This window comes from Staurois parvus, unplaced genomic scaffold, assembly GCF_062004578.1.
Source record: "Staurois parvus isolate SC_StPar_1 unplaced genomic scaffold, SC_StPar_1.0 ptg000287l, whole genome shotgun sequence".
NCBI classification, from domain to species: Eukaryota; Metazoa; Chordata; class Amphibia; order Anura; family Ranidae; genus Staurois; species Staurois parvus.
The window spans coordinates 6,054,790-6,067,739 of record NW_028318083.1 but is presented as its reverse complement, the minus strand read 5'-3'; positions in this window follow the sequence as shown (position 1 = coordinate 6,067,739).

The window sequence follows — 12,950 nt, the reverse complement described above, 5'->3', positions numbered from 1 at the left end:
TTAAATCATAGCTCTCTTCATGCAACAAAGCTTCCAACTCACTTATTTTGCTTGGCAGACTTCTGGCATTGGTGAACAAACACTTTAATTCATTGAAACTTTGTGCACACGTATTTTGCATATTTTTTATTTTCATACAAATGGTACCAATTCCACTGGTTGTTTGTAACATGGGAACCTTTGTATCCTCTGTCATAGCCTTCCGTCCATCTTTCCCTATTCCACCCACCAATAATTACTGACCCCTGTCTGATCTGTCTACCCCGTTATAATCTAATTCTCCCTCCCCCTTGATCCTACTTTAAATACTCCTCCAGCCTCCCCATAAACCTCTCCCCCAGCAGAGCAGACCTCCTTCCATTTAGGTGCAAACCATCTCTTGCATATAGGCTGCATCCCAATGAAAAGCTTTGTCCTCATATAAACATACAAAACAATATATTTATTTCCACATTATATCTCAATTATTCCTTGCCTGTTCCTATGTATCGGAACAATCCTGGACTTTGTAAACTTACTTTGTTAAGATTTCACACCTTTACTTTTTTCAACACATATTTTCTATGTCCTGAGTGTAGGCACTGCTGTCTCACACATTTCACAGAGTTTCAAGAGGCGGAGTCAGTAGAGGAATCACTGCTTGCAGCCAGCAAGGTACCATGGGATACATAGTCCTTAGAAATTGAAAGTAAACAGGAGAAGCTGCAAAGGAAATCCAGGACGTTGTGGAAATAGATGACCAGCAGGCAGGCAGAACTCACAACATGAATGGAGATTTTTCAAGTAAGTTTATATTGGATTGTCAAAAAAATTTTTGTATTGTATTACAGTACTGATGTTAAAGAATGAAAGTGTATGCTGTGACCATAGATCGCCTTCAAACATGTCTGCCTTTGTTCATTTCCATTACATGTTGGATTGATGAGACTAGTAGTTTACACAAGAAAGATAAGGATCTTTGAGCTTTCTTTTCATCTCACAGACAGTGACACGGACATATCTGACAAGATCAACAAGTATTTTATTATACTTGCAGAGAATACTCCTTGCCTGAAAAAATGAAAATTAATACAGTCCCCACATCTGATTGGTAAGGTACAATGTATTACATTTTTGTTTTGGGTTTAGGTATACCTTAAATGCTCTAAATTAGCAATAGACTGTCCCAGGAATGCAAGTCTTCTACCCCTATGTTCACCCCCTTTTCTGTCTAGAAACACTGTAGTCTTTAGGGTTGTGTGTGATGTGCATACAAAGTGTACAGAAGTCCACATAGCCTAGCTCTGAAATACAATTTCTGTAGCATGTCTGCTATAAACTACTGCATATCTGAGTGGTGGCTGATGGTGGTCAATAGAGAAATTGTTAAAGAGACAGAATGCGGAGGTTCAGGAGGACTAAGAACTATTGGAGCTTGCAAAGCATAAGGGCTAAAAAGGTTAGAGGGCAGCATTCAGAGGCTACAAAGTACCTTTAAGAACAGCATATGCAGGCTGATTAGTTGCGTAGGGGGTTTAAAATGTTGGATCTAAGTGGGGCTGTGGAAAATAAAACATGGGGAGGGGGTGTTATGCAACATCTATGAAGATAAGAAGAACGTGTGACAGTAGATAATGAATGTGCTGCTGACAGAATTGTTAAAGGATAAGTTCACCTTTGGGAACATGTTACATGTTCCACCCGTTTTTAGGGTGGAGCATGTAACATGTTCCCAATGCTGCAGCTGCTGCCCACTGGCCCCCCTCTCTGTGAGAGAAGTACGGGGAGAAGTTCCCTGTACTAGCTGTCACTTTTTAAAAACAACACTTTGCCTCCACGGGGCAGCATTATTCATTCACAGTGTTCTGTGAATAAATGAACTACAAGTCCCGACAGCCTTAGTGGCTGTCAGCTTGTAGTTCTGCATGAGCTACCACAGTGCTGTGGAGTGCTGTGGTAGTTAATTGAACCTTCCTGTCAGTATATCTGCTTGCCTGTACATCTCGTACGGGCAAGCAGATTTACTGAAGGGTCTGCAGGAGACCTGAATGGCACCAGCAATCTACTGATCGCTGGTGCAGTGCTTTACAGGCTCCTGCAACCAAAAATAATAAATGCACATTTCTTTACCTGCAAAAAAAGTGCATTTATTATTTTTGGTCAAAAGGTGAACTTATTCTTTAAGTATGGGCCAAAACACATGCTAAGTAGGTACCACCAGTGGTGTAGGAAATCGAGGCCATACCAAAAGACAGCAGTAAAAGCTGCATTCGGACAGGGAGCTTGAAAAAATTTGTAATTTTTTTACTTGAATAATTTTTTGGAACTCATGACTTTTTTATCTGTGGTTTTCCTCTTTCTTTTACTGTAAACATCTGCCTAGTAGAACAGTGCACAGCTTTTAATTTGTTAAAGCGCCACACATTTTTTTTTGCACATGGAGTCCCATTCTAACTGTTCTATTGGAAACACAATCCTAGTTCACCTTTGGTGAGCACAACCTGTTTAAATTCAATCAAAACCCAAAGCTGGTTACATCACCTACCAATGTGTTATATCCACTTGTCTTTATTCTATATATCATAGTTCACCTGGGACCAATACAGGCTGTTAGAGCCCAACATATTGCATGTGAGTTTTTTATTACCAATGCTGTGTTAGAGTTTCATTTTAGTGACTACAGAACACTGAATGTTCTGCAAAATATATTTCTCCTTCCCATTATAACTGAATAGGTATCTTTGGCTTTGTGGTGCATTTCAAGAGCAACACTGCTGAGCTTGTAAAACACCCACAGTGCTTCCATTGTGGCACATGGAACAAATGTACTAAGCCCATACACCAGATGTTCAGCAATCAGTTTAACTTCAATATACAAACATATCAAGTTATGCTTATTTTTGCTTTTTCCGATTGTGTGCTGCAGCAACCCATACAATGAATGTTGTCAATTTTTTTCACATCAGCTGAAAATAACTTTTTTTGTTTTAATCAAATGAAAGCAGTGAAACATTTAGAAGTGAATTACATTTGTTTTGTGTAGTGGTTGTTTGAGAGAAATGTTAAACTCTGTATATATATGATTTTCATTTTGTATGCTTTGTCCACTCCAGCCAATACCCTTGGCATGATATTGATGCTTCTGCCATGTGCTCACATTCCTAAGACCCTGGTAAAACACTAGCCTGCCTAAGTACTGCTTCAGTTAATCCCTCTATTACCTTGAAAGTATTTTCAATAATATTAATTTGATACTTACGTAAACATGTTTATAAAAAAACCTCATATGCACCGAATAAAGAGAACAGTTATATAGCAAGATGCTGAGTGTATCTTTTGGTATCTTTTTCCTACTGCAGTAGTTTTGATTATTTGGAACCACTAATCAAAATTAGGATAGGTGTTGCCTGTCTGTAAAACTTCCAAGACAGTTGCATTTTACCCAAAACTCACAAAAACAGGATGCTCTTTATTTTAATCACATTTTTCCCGATCCATTTCTTAAGCTGGCCATAGATGGATCAAACCTCAGCTGGTTTAGTAGGGACCGGCTGAGATTCGATCCATCTATGGGCAAGCTGATAGTACCCAAGTCAATCCATCAATCGAGTTGGTTACAACCAGCCTGTTGGATTGCTGGCATGCAATTACTGCCTGCGGCAAATAGCTGCTAGCAGGAATCATTGTGTTCTACCAGCCCAGGAAGGCTCCCCATGCCCTCCCTGACAATGTTGATGGGGGAATCAAGTGATTTTCTTTCCTTCCACCGATGGTGAAAGGGAAAAAAGGGATTCATTTATGACTTGCCTTAGATACTCAGAACTGGTCATATTTCAAAGACTTCCTTAACTTTTACTTATTTGTATTCTAAACACTGCAACTAAAAAAATCTATTATTACATGTACATTATATTACATTAATTTGCATAATAAAAAAAAAAAAAATATATATATAAAAACCTAAATATTGTATTTTTAGCTTTCCAATCCACAATTGTAGGTATATTATGTCAGAGCAAAAATTGCAGTACACTTCAAAACATAATAGGGATCTAGTGAGTGAACTATTTAAACCAAGACAGATTTATAATATGTTTGTTCAAAATTAGGTGCCTATAGGCAACGACTCAAGTCATTTGTCGAAACTAGGTAACATTATAACCCTTGCTGGCCTAGAGCAATGCTGCAACAGATACTATGCTTCCAGCACACTAGTGTCCTGATGAGAACACTGCAGGAACTTGACAGTGTGACATGAACCTAAGGCCTGGTTCACACCAATGTAGCTTTTGATCCATTTCTGCAATGCTTTTTGCATTTTTGCACACACATTTTTGACACGTTTTTCGATGCGTTTTGCATTTTTTATCCCTTTTTTGGCCAATTTGTTGTTGGGCAGATCAAAAAGCACAAAGTGCATCATAAACGTGTCAAAAATGCATTAAAAATGCACTACATGCTTTTCTGCAGCGTCTTCATCAAATGGTTAGCACTTCCGCCTGGCAGTACTAGGGTCGTTGGTTTGAATCCCAGCCATGGCACCACCTGCCTGGAGTTTGCATGTTCTCCCTGTGCCTGCGTGGGTTTCCTCCAGGTACTCTGGTTTCCTTCCACACTCCAAAGACATGCTGGTAGGTTAATTGGATCCTGTCTAAATTGCCCTAATATGTGTATGTATGAATGTAAGTTAGGGAACTCAGATTGTACACCCCTTGAGGGTTAGGGACTGATGTGAATGTACAATATATATGTGTAAAGCGCTGTGTAAATTGACGGCGCTATATAAGTACCTGAAATAAATAATAAATAAATAAGTCTATTGCACCAAAAATGCACCACTTTGCATTTGGAAAAGTCCCTGACCCTTTCCAAAAACGCAGAGGCTGAAAAAAGCATAGATGTGAACATGTCTCATAGGAAACCATGTTAACCACTTGCCTTCCTGAGGATTTACCCCCCTTCCTGACCAGGCCATTTTTTGCATTACGGTGCTACGTTACTTTAACTGACAATTGCGCGGTCATGCAATGCTGCGCCCAAAAAAAAAGTACGTCCTTTTTTTCCTACGAATTGAGATTTTTTTCAGTGGTATTTGATTGCCTGTGCATTTTTTATTTTTTACTCTATTAAAAAAAAAGTCTGACAATTTTGATAAAAAAGCAATTGTTCTGACTTTTTGCTATTAAAGATGTCCAGTATAAAATGTTTAAAAATCAAATTTCATCATAAATTTACACCAAAATGTATTCTGCTACATGTGTTTGCTAAAATAAATAAATAAATTTAGAGCAATATAAACAGCTTTGCATTATATATTTATTTATACTGATCTTTGCGCTAGAGAAACATTTGTGGATGAATGAGGGACAGAGTGGTTTGGTTCTAAAAAGTGGGACTGCCCATTGTAATGAGGGAGCTATGGACTGATTTTTTACATATATGACCATTGCATGTTGCACATTATAATTTTGATATTTTTTTTGTTATAGCTTAGATAATGATTTATTTAATTTATTCATTACTATTTACGTTTTACATAAGTATCACTAAATATTGTGATTTTTTTGTGTTTTCCACTTTAATGATCAATTTTCCCACATCCACTTCCCAAATAAACAGAAAGTGTTATGGGTTTATTTTAATTGCTTCTTTGGATCAATACGTCTTCCTGAGAATAATACTAAAGTGTTTAAAGTGGACCTAAAAACAAAAGTGAAGAGTTACTATCTTATAGGAAACATCAGGTATCCTGAAATATTTACCCATCCTAAATTCCTCAAAATAGCAATTTACTTCTAGTACCATGGCCTTCATAGCTGTATATGAGAAACATGAGATTGAAGGTGCTGCTGCCTCTGACTGCTAGTCTGAGAAGATGTGGAGAGAATTTTAGTGATGCCACCACTATTGTTTTGTCTCACCTACGTTTACTGTAGTTGTACAGCAGACCTTGCTACTCCTCTATAATGCATCTGACAGGTGGTGTCAGTCCTGTAAATGCTAAAAATACTGAAGGAACCCTCTGCACACTGGTATATACCCTTTCCAGCAAACGTTGCAATAAAAAATAAGGATATTTAGTTCACATATATTGCAATACATGTTTAAGCTGGCCAACTGCGTCAAAGTAATCCCTCTATGGCCAATCCTACTCTGCTCTGCCTACGCGAATGCTCCCGTGGACATGCTGCCAATATAAGGGAAAACAGACAAAGTGGGGGAGAGCTACTAGGTTTAGATCTGGCTACTGACCCGCAATGCAACAAACAAGATATACCTGTGCTCAAACTTTGCAATAGAAAATAGGGATTGTAGCTCTCCCCCACTTTGTCTGTTTTCCTCTATATTGGCATTGTGTCAAGAGTAGCATTTGCGTAGGCAGAGCAGTGTAAACGGGGATTAAATTACAAAATGATGTGCATACAGTACAGAACAATGTTGAATTGATTATGAAGTTGTACAATCAGGAGCTCATTAAAGCAATGCCTTTGCGACTTAGTTTAGACACTGGTTGGCAATTCAGTGCAGTTTCTTTAAGGCTCTGTAGCCACAAATATTAGAGATTGACACATACAGTATTTCAGTAAATTGTACAGAACCTAAAAAGCTAATTGTGCTTATCTTCGGCAACAGTGTCTATTACAGTGAAGTGCAGGGTAGATCTCTGGGCTGGCAACACAGGCGGGAGTTTTGAGGAGTCCTTGGGCTGGTACTAAAGTAGGGTGGCTGAAGATGCAGGACTACCACACCTGAAGTGCAGGATTTTGGTATCAAAAACCCACAGTGGATGAGTCTTTCATAGAAGCCACATGTTCTTGCTCAGATGCCTGAACTAATGGTGGAGGACTGAGCACCTGGCTGTAGATCACATGCCCAGCCACCCCTGCCTCATCAGGTACAGTCTCCGTATCTACAGAGGACAGGAAACAGGAAAACCTATATTACTTGGGCTCATGGACTTTAGGAGCCCAAGGGATTGCGAGAACTCAAGGGATTGTAGGAAAAAGAGTTAGAGGTGTTAAAGGAGCCTGTACCTGCATCTAAGCATGGTGAATCAAGGTGCACGTCACTACATTGATGTAAATCAAGGATGCACTGAATTATATCCAAACTCCAGATCTGTAGTTCAAAAAGTACCTAACTGTTTCTATTAACATGACAGTTAGGCAACCAGTTTTTTCAGGAGAGGCTAAAATATTGGCCTACGTATGACCTCAGTAAAGGTTTCCTTTAGCCATCTGTGTATCCCCAGGCTCAATGCAAATCTGTTGCCCATACACAACAAAGGAACAAGTTTGTTTTAATGGCCCCTCCCAAGCAGTACATAAAGGTGAGGGGGAAGGTATGTGGTACTTCCTCCATTTTCCCTCGTTGAACACCAAGTGAAAGGTGACATAAGAGGCCTACCCCCACTGTGGATTCTTCTCGGCTATGCCGTACACCATGGATGGGCTCACTTGCCCTGCACATAGGGTACCTTTACTATGTAGTGCTCATCAATGCCCCAGGACAAGGCAGAGACCACTTTCATGGATAATTCAACCATAAGGCAGACTTCCAACATAGAGATGGACTCCAGTTAACTCTCTCTCTGTCCCCATGTCAATGTACACTTTGACACTTGTTGCATTAGGAGGGAATATCTAACTAACAGCAGGCAACCTGCCTACACATGTACCATTAATTTACTCCCCACATCGCTATTATGGGTATAGAGGAGCATGTGACTCCCTTCCCTCCTCTTATGTGACTGAAGTAGGCAGAACCCTGCACCCTGTGCAAGCCTTGACTGGAGTGAATCAGAGCTTACACAGAGCTTTGTTCCTTTGCTCTTGATGGTTGAATGCGGTGAAGGAAGGGTGAGTAAGCACTACTGGGATAGGGTGCATTAAAGCAAACCTGTTGCTTTGCCATGGAAAACCATGACCTGTTGGGTTCTTTAGGACTGGAGTCGATAAAAAACTTTCAAACTTTAAAATCTTTAGCATTTCTTTCTTGGAGAAGTATTTTATGTGTAAATTTAGAAAAAGGTTATTAGTTTTGCTTGAGTGCAACTTTTAAGAGAACCCCGCAACAGTTTATTGATTGCAATAATTTAGCAAGCCTTTTTATCCAAGTGACTGTAATAAAGTGTAAGAGCACATATACAGTATTTGCAGACATAGCCTTAGTTTTGCCTCTCCTTATGTTTTCATTCCAACAGCATTATTGCATAAAGCTGGCAGAGATGCATAACATTGGTGATATTGTATATTTCCATGATGATGGAATAGCTGAAGATAAATTTATCATTTCTAAAATGTTTGAAATATTAATGTTGCTATTGTTCTAACCTTCTGCTTACTTTACATTAGATCTTATAAATGTGCTGCCTAAATTCAGTTTTCTTCCCTACTTATTCTCCCACAGTTTCCTAAACATGTCAATGAATCATTTTAGCATACAGAAGGCACTATCTGTAGCATATAAACCAAGTACCTCCTAAATCAGGAGTGCTGAATGCTATGAAACTGCATGGAGTAAAGTGTAATGCCAGATAAATTCTATACAATGCTTTCATTTTAGCATTTTTGCACTAAGTTTGTACTAAGGTAAGATTTATTGTCATTGCAAATAAAATCCACAATGAAAATACAAAAAAGAAGGGAAACTCCCACACAGTCAAGCGGACTGGCTGCCTCCTGTCACTCTTCTGCTTTAGCTTCAGCTTCAGCTCAGCCCCAGTTCAAATTTTCTGTCCTCCAGCAAACTCTGGCACACCGACTCTTCTCTTTCTCTTCTCCACTCCTCCTTCAATCACATACCTCTCAGCCACTTACCCACACAAACTTCACTTGGAGCTCCTCTCTGTCTTAGTTGCTGTGTCTCTGTGTGCCGCCATGCAACTTTTATCTGTACTAAATTAATCCATTCATGTCCATTCTCAAAGTGATTTCTTAATGGGAGGGTCAACATTCATTATAGTTGGTTAATCAGTTTCAGAGTAGTAATAACAAAAGCTGTGGTGTCTGTAACCATTAAGTTTAGACATAGCCTTAGAAAGTATATTGCCAAAAATCAAACTTCCATTGCAGGGGATGCCTGAAATTTGACATCAAGCAAACATTGCCAACTTCAAGCAAAAGCAGAAAACCAGTTACACATTTTGGGGTTATTCTATACACATAATATATAAAGAATACCCCCAGATCACTCTATAATAAGGAAGTGGCATTTACCGTACATTTTTGACAATGTTGGAAAATCACTGGTACTGCAGATTCATTATTTTTACAAAATGGCTTACATACAGTCCATGTTACAGCCTTTATTTTAAGAAATTTAAATTAAAAGATCTCAGACTGAAGGCCTAATTACAGTAAATCTCCTACAGCCACAAATATCCTCAACAGAGTATAAACCAAGAAGTGACAAAGAACTAAGAGGAGGGAGAAGACAATAGAGGGAGATGGGAGGGGAAGAGAAAAATTAACCTACACCCCCAACTCTCCATGCTCCCTCCCCTGGTGAAAAAGGAAGGGGTATAAAAAAAAAGAAGGCAATTAATGTCAAAAGCTAGCTGTGTAGTAGATAGCTACCTGTAATAGATAGCTACTCATAATATGTACAGTGCATCCAGAAAGTATTCACAGCGCTTAACTTTTGCCACATTTTGTTATGTTACAGCCTTATTCCAAAATGGATTAAATTCATTTTTTTCCTCAACATTCTACAAACAATATCCCCATAATGACAACATGAAAGAAGTTTGTTTTGAAATCTTTGTAATTTATTAAAAATAAAAAAATGAAAAAAAAACACATGTACATAAGTATTCACACCCTTTACTCAATACTTTGTTGAAGCACCTTTAGCACCAATTACAGCCTCAAGTCGTTTTTAGTATGATGCTACAAGCTTTGCACACCTATTTTCGGGCAATTTCTCCCATTCTTCTTAGCAATATGTCTCAAGCTCCATCAGGTTGGATGGGAAGCATTGGTGCACAGCCATTTTCAGATCTCTCCAGAGATGTTCAATCAAGTTCAAGTCTGGGTTCTGGCTGGGCCACTCCAGGACATTCACAGAGTTGGCCCATAGCCACTCCTTTGTTATGCGGGCTGTGTGCTTATGGTCGTTGTCCTGTTGAAAGAAGAACTGTCGTCCCAGTCTAAGGTCCAGTGTGCTCTGAAACAGGTTTTCATCAAGGATGGCTCTGTACATTGCTGCATTCATCTTTCCTTTGATCCTGACTAGTCTCCCAGTTTCTGCCGCTGAAAAACATCCCCACAGCATGATGCTGCCACTACCATGCTTCACTGTAGGTATGATATTGGCCAAGTGGTGAGCAGTGCCTGATTTCCTCCAGACATGAAGCTTGGCATTCAGGCCAAAGAATTCAATCTTTGTTTCATCAGACCGGACCTTTGTTTCTCATTGTCTGAGAGTCCCTCAGGTGCCTTTTGGCAAACTCCAGGCGGGCTGCCATGTGCCTTTTACTGAGGAGTGGCTTCCGTCTGGCCACTCTACCATAGAGGCCTGATTGGTGGAGTGCTGCAGAGATGATTGTTCTTCTGGAAGGATCTCCTCTCTCCACAGAGAAATGCTGGAGCTCTTTCAAAGTGACCATCGGGTGCTTGGTTACCTCCCTGGCTAAGGCCCTTCTCTCTCGATCACTCATTTTGGCCGGGCGGCCCGCTCTAGGAAGATTCCAGGTGGTTCCAAACTTCTTCCATTTACAGTTGATGGAGGCCACTGTGCTCATTGGGACCTTCAGTGCTACAGAAATTTTCTGTGCCCTTCCATAGATCTGTGCCTTGATACAATCCTGTCTTGGAGATCTATGAACAATTCATTGCACTTCATGGCTTGGTTTGTGCTCTGACATGACCTGTTAGCTGTGGGACCTTATATAAACAGGTTTATGCCTTTTCTAATCATGTCCAATCAACTGAATTTACCACAGGTGGGCTCCAATCAAGCTGTGGAAACATCTCAAGGATGATCAGTGGGAATAGGATGCACCAGAGCTCAATTTTGAGTGTCATGGCAAAGGCTGTGAATACTTATGTGCATGTGTTTTTTTTTTTTTTTTTAACAAATTGCAAAGATTTCAAAACGAACTTCTGTCACATTGTCATTATGGGGTATTGTTTAGAGAATGTTGAGGAAAAAATGAATTTAATCCATTTTGGAAATAATAATCATTTGGGCCTTGCCTTTCTTGGTGTTTTTATTCTGGAGAATGTACTCTTGACAGAAAGCTGCCTAGGGTGCATTCAACATTCAGTAAGCAATTCTTAGTGGCCCACTTAAAAGTGGCAATGAAGTCTGAAATGACTAAAGGGAGCAGCATAAACTGAAACATTCTCTGCTCACCTGCTGTTGCTTTAGTCTACAGTCAACATACACTGAAACTGGGCAAATAATAATATAACCTGGTTCAATCCCATATTGGAGGTTCCTAGGGTCTACTGTATGTTGTTTCAAGGCTATAAGGTACAGAACCTGTGCCTGAAATGAAGTTACATGTTTTTAAACACCCTGTTCTCTTCACCCTCCTTCCAGTGAGTTCTTGAATGCTTTCTTCATGAAAACCTGTTGAATGTAGCGTTAATTCATCCACAACGTCTGCAGCTACAGAAACAAGTGAAGGCTTGTTTTGAAGCTCATTTACTGCTTATTAAATCTCAAGTTGAGCTTAGGTTTTAAGAATGAAAATTCAGCTTCCAGCACAGCCTAAAAATAAAACATCAATTCCAGCAGTTATACTCAATCAATATCTGGGGTTATCCCCCACAGACTCACTGTTATGGCTCCAGGCCACCTATCATCTTCTGGGTTGAATGACACCTAAGGACCTATTTAAAAAAACATTTTCTGAGTGTGCATGCACCAGCACAGGATGCAGACGTGTCCCTAACCCACTCCGATCCCTTCCTGTAGTTTCTATATTACTGCGATGGCACAGGGCACCAGAATCACTCCCCTGGACACTCACGGGCAGCATCACAGTAGTGGTGACCTGATCCCAGTTTCTCCGGTCGACGGGAAAGTCTTTACAGGTCGGTGGCCGCTCCGTTTCTCTTGGACTCAATGGAGGCAATATGGTGTTCAGAACGGCTCCTGGCGTGAAGCAGGCGGGTAAGAAGCACCATACACAGCTGAAGTAAGGTGGCTATAAATCTGGGAAGCAAACCATCTTCCCATTCCCCTCCACATTCGGCCATGGGCGCAAAGCTGTCCCCTTTGGACTCTCCCCTGGACTTTTTCCCTTCTCCTTCATGGGCCTCTATGCAATTCAATGACCAGTACTCCATTTCTTCTATGATAGACAGAGAAATGGCAGACATTTTCCTCAGCCAACACAGCAGCCAGCCCTAACTAGCCCTGGGGGATCCCTTGCCTCCCTGCCTGCCCCTCCGCAATACTCTGGGGACTCTGTCTTGATTGCTTGTTTTGCAGATTTGCTCCAATGAGAACAAGATAAAGCTACAATTAATTTGTGTGCTGAACTTAAGCAAGATTTTCAGGACATAGGTCAGAGGCTTGATAGCATATAGCTGAAGATGGATGACACTATTGCTTGGGTCACACAAACTTCTAACCAGATCATGGAATTGCGCTCCCAACTTGAAGTGGCCTACGCCAAAATTGACAGCCTTGAAAATAGGTCTCGTAGGGAGAATTTTTGCATCAAGGGACTACTGGAATCGGTGAAGGATCTCATTACTGTTACACAAGCCCTAATGAAACAAGCTTTACCCAATAGTGATAATTTGCACTTGGAAATTGATAGAATCCATAGGGCTTTGATTGCTTCTAGGTTTGAGGGTCCTCCACAGGAAGAAATAGTAAAACCACATTTTTTTACAACTGAGGAGGCAGTTATACGCTATGCCAGAGCTAACCCAGAGCTAACCCAGATTTGGAAGTTGATGGTCACAAAATTCAAATTTTTGCAGATCTCTCCCCCACAAACATTCCAAAGT